Raw genomic sequence first — 7,481 nt, forward strand, 5'->3', positions numbered from 1 at the left:
TAAGGTTTATTTCTTTCTTCAGTTCCTAGCCTCAGAAAAGCTAAAATCCTTTGTGAAGATAATAAATGAGGGTTTGAGGAAGTCTTGGGTAAGGGAAAAGCCAGCAATCTACATACCAGCCTGAGCTTTAGAATGCCAGAGTTCAGCTTCCAGATTACCACTGCCTAAAATTATCTAAAATTAATTTCCAAGGGACTTGCAAAATGGGCCCCATAACACTCCCCCATTGCAGGGAGATGCTGTGAAGGTGGATGAGATAAAGACTCTGGAGGTATTCACGTATTCTTGCCAAGGGCCTGATAAAAACCTGGGGGAAAAAAGAATGAAAGAAATCCTTTGCTAGTCTGCCTCCCTGCAAACAAGCTGGGAAAGAGAGAAATTCAGAGAGAAAAAGTTCTTCCAAACTTAGTTTTTTGTAATAATTAAAAAAAAAACCAAAAAAAACAACCCACAAAAAAACAGGGACTCGGTAAGTGTAAACAGTAGCAGGCAAATACTGAACAACAACTACATGTATCTACACACTAAAGAAAAAATTAACAGAAAAGCCTTAACATTAAAATGTCTTATGAATTCACAGACATTAAGAAACACTAAGACACATTCAATCTACTAAGGGTGACCTCGTTCATACCCCAGGTGCCAAGCTGGGGAGAAGCGAGGGTCTCGCCGCACCTGCGGTGCCACTCTGCCCCATCACCGCGTCAGCCTTGTCACCCACGTGCAGCTGCATTTTGACAACATGAAGCAGATCCACTCACCAACCTGTTTCTAGACAGACTAGGTCCAACCTTTAGCCCCATTTTAATACGTTATGGTTACCTGAACCAGGCCGATCTCATCCTACAGTCAGCTCTTAACCATGCAGATGAAAAGCTCATACCTTTTCTCTCTCTGTGAGTATCAATTTTATTATTAGCTTGTCCCAGAGTCTCTTGTTGACTTAGATTGAGCTAAAAGTTTTCACTTATAAAGCCTTAACTCATAAAGCATTTCTGCAAAACAGTTTACAGAAGGTAGGAACTTCACTACCTCACTGACACCATTCTTTACAGCTCTTTCCTCACTATTCTCAATCATTTTATCCTGGGTTTTCACATTATACTAGCACTTTGGTGTACATCATGCCACGTTCCTGTAACCCAGGCTGTCAGGCAATGCTCCTCCTGACCTGGTGCCAACCCCCAAACCTAAATCCTTTCCCAACAGATTGTCTCCACGCTTCCACAGTGACCTTCCCCTCCCACTCCAGATCTTTCAAATGGTTTTGTAGAAAGAAGGTAAAATGATCTGACTGCATGCATCTCTTGTTGTTTCCCCACAAAAGGCCACATTATGCACGGGAAGCACTTCCTTGCATTTCAAGAAAATGCATTTTCTCTAGCACAGTAGTTGAATGTGGCATGTGACACACACCAAGATTAAATGTGTAGCATTAAACATTGAACAGAAAACCTAGCAGAAGCGTTTTTCTGTATTTTACTCCCTGTAAGCTATGCTATTCTTTCAAATGAAATTATTATTTCATGATCCACCGGTTAACCACTTATTGCTAGTTCTACTGCTATAAGAGCCTATAGAGGTCAATCCTGTAGTGAAAACCAGGATATGGGTATTTAAAAATCAAAAAGCATTTCAATAAGATGAACACATGTACAACAAATCCCTCGCTACAGAAACCGCATGCACAATAAAAAGAGCAAGATAATACCCCAAGCAATGTAAAATACATATATTTGGGCATTACTAACTACTGACATTAGTAACAGTAATGCTCCACCGTGCAGCGCTGCACCGAGACCCTGGTCCTGCAGTGAGATCGATGCAGCCAAAGCCCTCCTGACACCGCAGATGAATGGAGCAAAGAACTGGAAGCAGTATATGGTTTGTTGGGGTTTGTTTTTTTTTTTAACAGTCTTCATTTGCACAGGAAACCGACACCTAAAAAAAAAAAATTACAACACTGACAGTTGTAACTACCCTCCTGAATACAGCACAAAATCCACTGCACAGTGGGGGCTACCGATTTTTGACTTATAGTTCAGAATCACAGAACATCGTCGATCTCTTTTAACCCCGATGCCGAACTCGGGAGCCTTTGGGATGGCTCCTGCCTCCCTCTATGCACTCTTCGTGCTGAGCCCCCAGCCTGCACTCTGCAGGCCACAGTTCACGCAGCACCCCGGGGTACACCCTGCTCAGCACAACCCTCAGGACCCAGCGTGCATCCAGGTATCGCAAAAACAGATAAATACCAACCATCGCACAACTGCCTGCGGCAACTAGTATCTACTGGTTCAAGCTCTGGCTGCACAGCCAGATGCCTTAAAAGAAACCAAAACTGAAATCTCATCTTTGAGGATAACTGGAGCCTTCATTCATAAATTCATGAATCTAGCAAGCTCCCAGCAGTTTCAGCACTGCAAAGACAGGACTTTCATTGCAATAGTACTACCTATATAGCACATTCCCTCTTTATGGGGTATGCTTCACATACAAAGCAAGCCCAGTTAACGGACTTATTAAAAATTCTCCTGCCTGCCAACTTCTGGACAGTGTCATCACAGCTGTAAGCTATGAGAGCATGGCTTTTTACTGGGTATAATCAAGCTATTAAAAATACATGACTGTTCACTGAACTCTATTAGCAGCTTTCAGCTTCTTACTTGCTAACTATCAGCCAGGCATCATCTTCAATTCTTTACCTTCATTCGTGTCTTTGCATCTCTTTAAAACACAGATCTTGGTGGTGTCTGATTTTGGTTCTTAGATCTGTAGACGACCAAAGGGATGCATCACCCAAACTGCCCATTAAGCTTGGCTGCAAACTGCACATAAAGTATCAGTAGAAATATTATCCCTCTGTACCACTGTAACAGACACCGTAAGTTAGCATAAACCTACTAAGGAATTAATTTTAAAAGCACATCCAGCTCTCTACCTGTGGACTCTCTGTGAGTTACTACAAGTACATGTTCATGGACTGCTGTCCCTCCCAAGATACCCAGGGGTAAAAGTTGTTGATCTCTCTCTTCTTACATGGGCCTTTCTATTTGTGAAACACTGCAATTTAAATATGTTTTAGAAATACAGCAAATACACTGGACTGAACTGCTGTGATTCAGCATTTGCTACCCAACCAGCAAAACTACCTCTGCAGAAGCTCAGAAGGCTGAGGGAACCAGAAGAGGCAGCTTGGGGCATGCACCAGAACAAGCACTTACTCTTCTTTAGTCACTGCTCCCAGTATCACGTTGAATACCCCAAAAAAGAGGAACACCTCACGGGCAGACACATCCATGAGAAGTTTGCTTTAAACCACCAGACTGACTTCACCAAGGAACCCTCCAGCAGAGGCGGTGACACAGCACAGTTCTCCAAAGCAAGACTGAGTTTCCTTCGCCAGCTCTTCCCTCCACGCAGTCCCATGATCGATTCATCTTCCAGTTCAGGTCAGCTGTAGCCAGCACTGCGTCTCAGATTTAAACCTAGAGCTCAAGGAAGGCCTGTTAAGTTTTCCATTTACATGTAGAGCTGAAGAACAATGATCTTTACAATTAGCTTAGTAAGACCTGCATTTTGTTCACAAGATATTTACCTTTGCACCTCTACTGATAAGCTACTGATAGCAGGCAAAAACAGAACCACATCTTTTGCACCAAAACCTCAACAACCAGATGCAAGTACCAGTGCAGCAGTGAGAAGGGAAGGAGCCGAAAGCAACTCCAGCCCTGCTGTAGAGGTGAATGACTAACACAGCATCAAGCTAGAAGGCACATAGATGCCTCTAGAAAATCAAGCAAGTTCGGAGCAAACTGGCTGAGTAGCAATGTCTGGGCGAGAAGCCTAGACTGCTGCTTGCACCGATAAAGAGAGGAGAACTGGCTGAGCTGGAGTCTACAGAAGCAGCTCGAGGATGCTTGTTTCTCCGCGCAGAAAGCTGTTGCTGGACAGGCCCTACAGATCTGACAGCTTTTTGCTAACAGTGTGTGGAGGAGGTTCTAGGTTACACACTGAGGTGACTGCACCGGCTGCAGAAGCAAAGGCTGGAAGCTGTTACAGGTTAATACGAGGCAAACAAGAGTCTGAGATATAGAATTACTTTCAAAGAGAAGTGGAAGGACTAAATTTGTTCAGAGATTGAAGGTTACCTAATTGCAGAGTTGCTCAAAACTAATAGCGGAGTAGCTCAAAACTCTCAGAAGCTGATGGGCTAAAAGGCAAACAACCTAGAAGTTAACAATCGTGGAAAGAGCAAGAGCTTATTTACAATTTAAGCAAAACCTCAATTAAGAAAGAAAAAAGGGCACAAGATGGTCACTGAAAGCCCTATGAAGCTGAGGGAGGCATCAGATGCCCCCACAACATAAAGCATCTAGAATTTATTGCCTTTGTTAGACAACTGCTTCTACCCCACCCAGTGCTTCACTTACTCTGAAGTATTTTCCGAATGATAAAGGATTTTGACGAGTTAAATAAGCTCCAGATAAATAACACAGCTAAGATGATCCCAGAAGAGCCAGTAACTAGACTGGTCAGTTAAAAGTCACTTTGTCTGTCCAAGCCTGTATTTGACAGGTGACCTGTCACAGTGAAGGCACCCAAGTTCATCCCAGACTTCTCAGACTAATGCTGTGGCGCACATTGTGCAAGTGCTTGGAAGCCACCCTCCAGAAACCCTACCCTTGCTGCTGTTTCTGCAGCATTCAAGGCAGAAAAGCAGAATAAGGCAAGGAAAGAATTACAGAAATCTCTGGAAGAACAGTAAAGAGACAGTGAAATATGACCTTCCTGTAACTAGGTTTCTTCCTTCTGATTCATCTGAAATCAAATCTATTTGACATGCAGGGTCAGCATGACCTATCCATCACTGGATTCCCATCCTGAGATGTGCGGAATAAACTGAATACATATGATTTTTGTAGTGGGAGACCTATCACATCTGCTTGTGCTCCATGTTCCTGGAAACCTCTCGTGTAATTTAGAAACCCTGGAAAATACTGAGATTTGCCCTCAGTTCTGAGGGGGGAAAAAAAATCACCAGACAAAATAGCTGTGTTTGTGTATTTAGTTCCTCCCCCCATATGCAAATGTCTTATGGATGATGCTTAAGACTTGAACTGAGATGCTATTTGCATCTTCCCCATCCCTTGCTTCTTTAGCCAAAGTAAAGGAAAACCCACAGCGATAACTTGACACTTACAAAGAAGGAAGAAACCAATAGCAGGGTCACTAAGTCTGAAAATAAATACGAGGCAGGAGAAGAGGGGATATCCCTTTCAAAGGCTGAGCTTTGCTCACTCCAGTCCAGGTCACAGCACCCACCAGCTTCAGCGCTGAGTCTTTGTTCCAGTCTGCACTGGAACCGTGCTGCTTGGCTACATTAAAAATAACCCCTCTACAATTTGAAAAATTCTTACTTCTGAAGTGGAATAGGAACTGCAGAACACTACCAGGGCTTTTGCGTTTGAATACAGAGAAACAGCTGTCCTGTAAAATCTACTACAAGTCAGTGTGATCTGAAAACACCAGTTCCTGCATATAGGCCCAGCAGGATTCAGTAAGAGCTTACAGTAGGCTGTGAACAACTCGATTTTCCATATTTCCCTATAGGACTGCTAATTCAATGCAAACATGAAGTCATAAAGGAGTATGAAGTCACTCTTCTCCCACATATATATATTTCTGTAAACCACTCCTCCTTTATATATATTAGAGGGCTTGAATTAATTTCAGAATAGTAATGTAGCACTACTTTACAGCTCTACTCACTACAGATCATTGCTGCCACTCTTTTTTTTTTTTTTCCTTCTTGTTCTCAGAGAGCCTTTCCCTACACTGCAGTCTCCTAATCACAAAAGGAAAAGTACAAGAGTTGGAATGGATTAAGGAGCGTGCATTTTTTCCACTCCTAGAGACTCATCAACCTCTGCAGCGATAAGCACACAAAGGAAAAAGGTATCTTGCAGTAGGCAAACAAACCCTGCAAGGAAAATCTAACCCAAACTTACTGTGTTAAACTTGGCAAGTTGGCTCCAAGTAGTCACAAATAACTTCAACCTTAAATTTTAGCAACAGCCATCCTGTAAAATTTTAAGAAGAAAGAACGAAAGCAACAGGATGGAGACAGGTCTAAGTTCACAAGGAACAGAAGCTCTAACTCATTAATTGTAACACACAGCTTTCACTGCAGCTTCTACACACATTAATTAACCTGACTTACAGATAGAAGACTGAAATCAAGACAGTATTTCAGTAGAGAAACACTGATTTTTAGGAGGGAAGATTGGTTGTTCAGCCACATCCATCTGCAATGTGTAGTGCTGAAGTCACTGCAGGAAGACTTCACTTAATTCAAAAATACTTCACAGAGCAGCTGATCATCGAGAGTACTAACGGGAAGCAAGGACACAAGCTTTGTGCTAATGACAATCACAGTACTACAAAAATGATCAATACCTTTTGAAATCAAAAAGGCTATGCACTGTTTTCGTTTCCTACTATGTTTTTAAGGTTTGATTATGTTTTATACCACAAGTCAGACTTGAAACCCCGCAAGAACATATCACAATAGATTTCCTATTTAAGACACCTACAAAAATTAAAACTCAGTCCATTAATAGATATAGAACTAACACTACTAACAAGCTGCTGCTACATAAATCATATTTATTAACTTCCATTACTTTTGGAGCACCCATAAGCTAAACTAAACCTTTTATATAAGCGTGGTCAAAAATTCTTGGCTTAAGGCCCATCTACGTTACTAACTGGTGTGCTTGTTGCCGCAGAGCCGCTGTTCTGACACATTTTGCAAAGAAGGGGGGAAGCACCAGTTGCAAGCCCGATGCAGTATGCAGAAGGGACACAGTGATCTCGATACAGATATAAATGTGCTGAGTCTCCTTACTCTCATTATGCAGCAGTCTCATTAAAAGGCACTTGCTGCACAAAGGGACTAGTTAAAGGTCCAATCTGGACCAAAAGTGTAATAGAGACAGACCTCAGATACCACTGTAGCTTTAAAAATAAAATACTTTTTTACTACGGATATTCCCAAACCCCATTAGAGAAAATGTATGAGTATCAGGTGCTAACTGTATTTTAAGTATGAAAACTTCAGAGTATTCTTCACTCTTCCCCTGCATGCACTTTCTCTAGATACCAGAAGCATATCAGGCAGTAGTAGGAGACAACTTGCATCACCTCAAAAGGCAAACTGGAGAGCTGTAACAATCAAAATGCAGACATGTTTCACAAACGTCCAGCACGATAGCTCATTACTGTAAGCACATAAGCATTTCTAGATTAAACTGCTAGCATCATCTATTGGTGGAGCTTCAAAACTGCAAGCAATTATTTTTAAGTAAACATACAGACAGCTAGAAAAAGAACTGCAGTTATCTGCTGAAAACAGCTGAGTTTCTGAATTAGCTAAGGATCTATAATATGCACTATTTAAAAGCGAGAACAGGACCACG

The sequence above is a fragment of the Aquila chrysaetos genome, chromosome 1 (assembly GCF_900496995.4).
Source record: "Aquila chrysaetos chrysaetos chromosome 1, bAquChr1.4, whole genome shotgun sequence".
NCBI classification, from domain to species: domain Eukaryota; kingdom Metazoa; phylum Chordata; class Aves; order Accipitriformes; family Accipitridae; genus Aquila; species Aquila chrysaetos.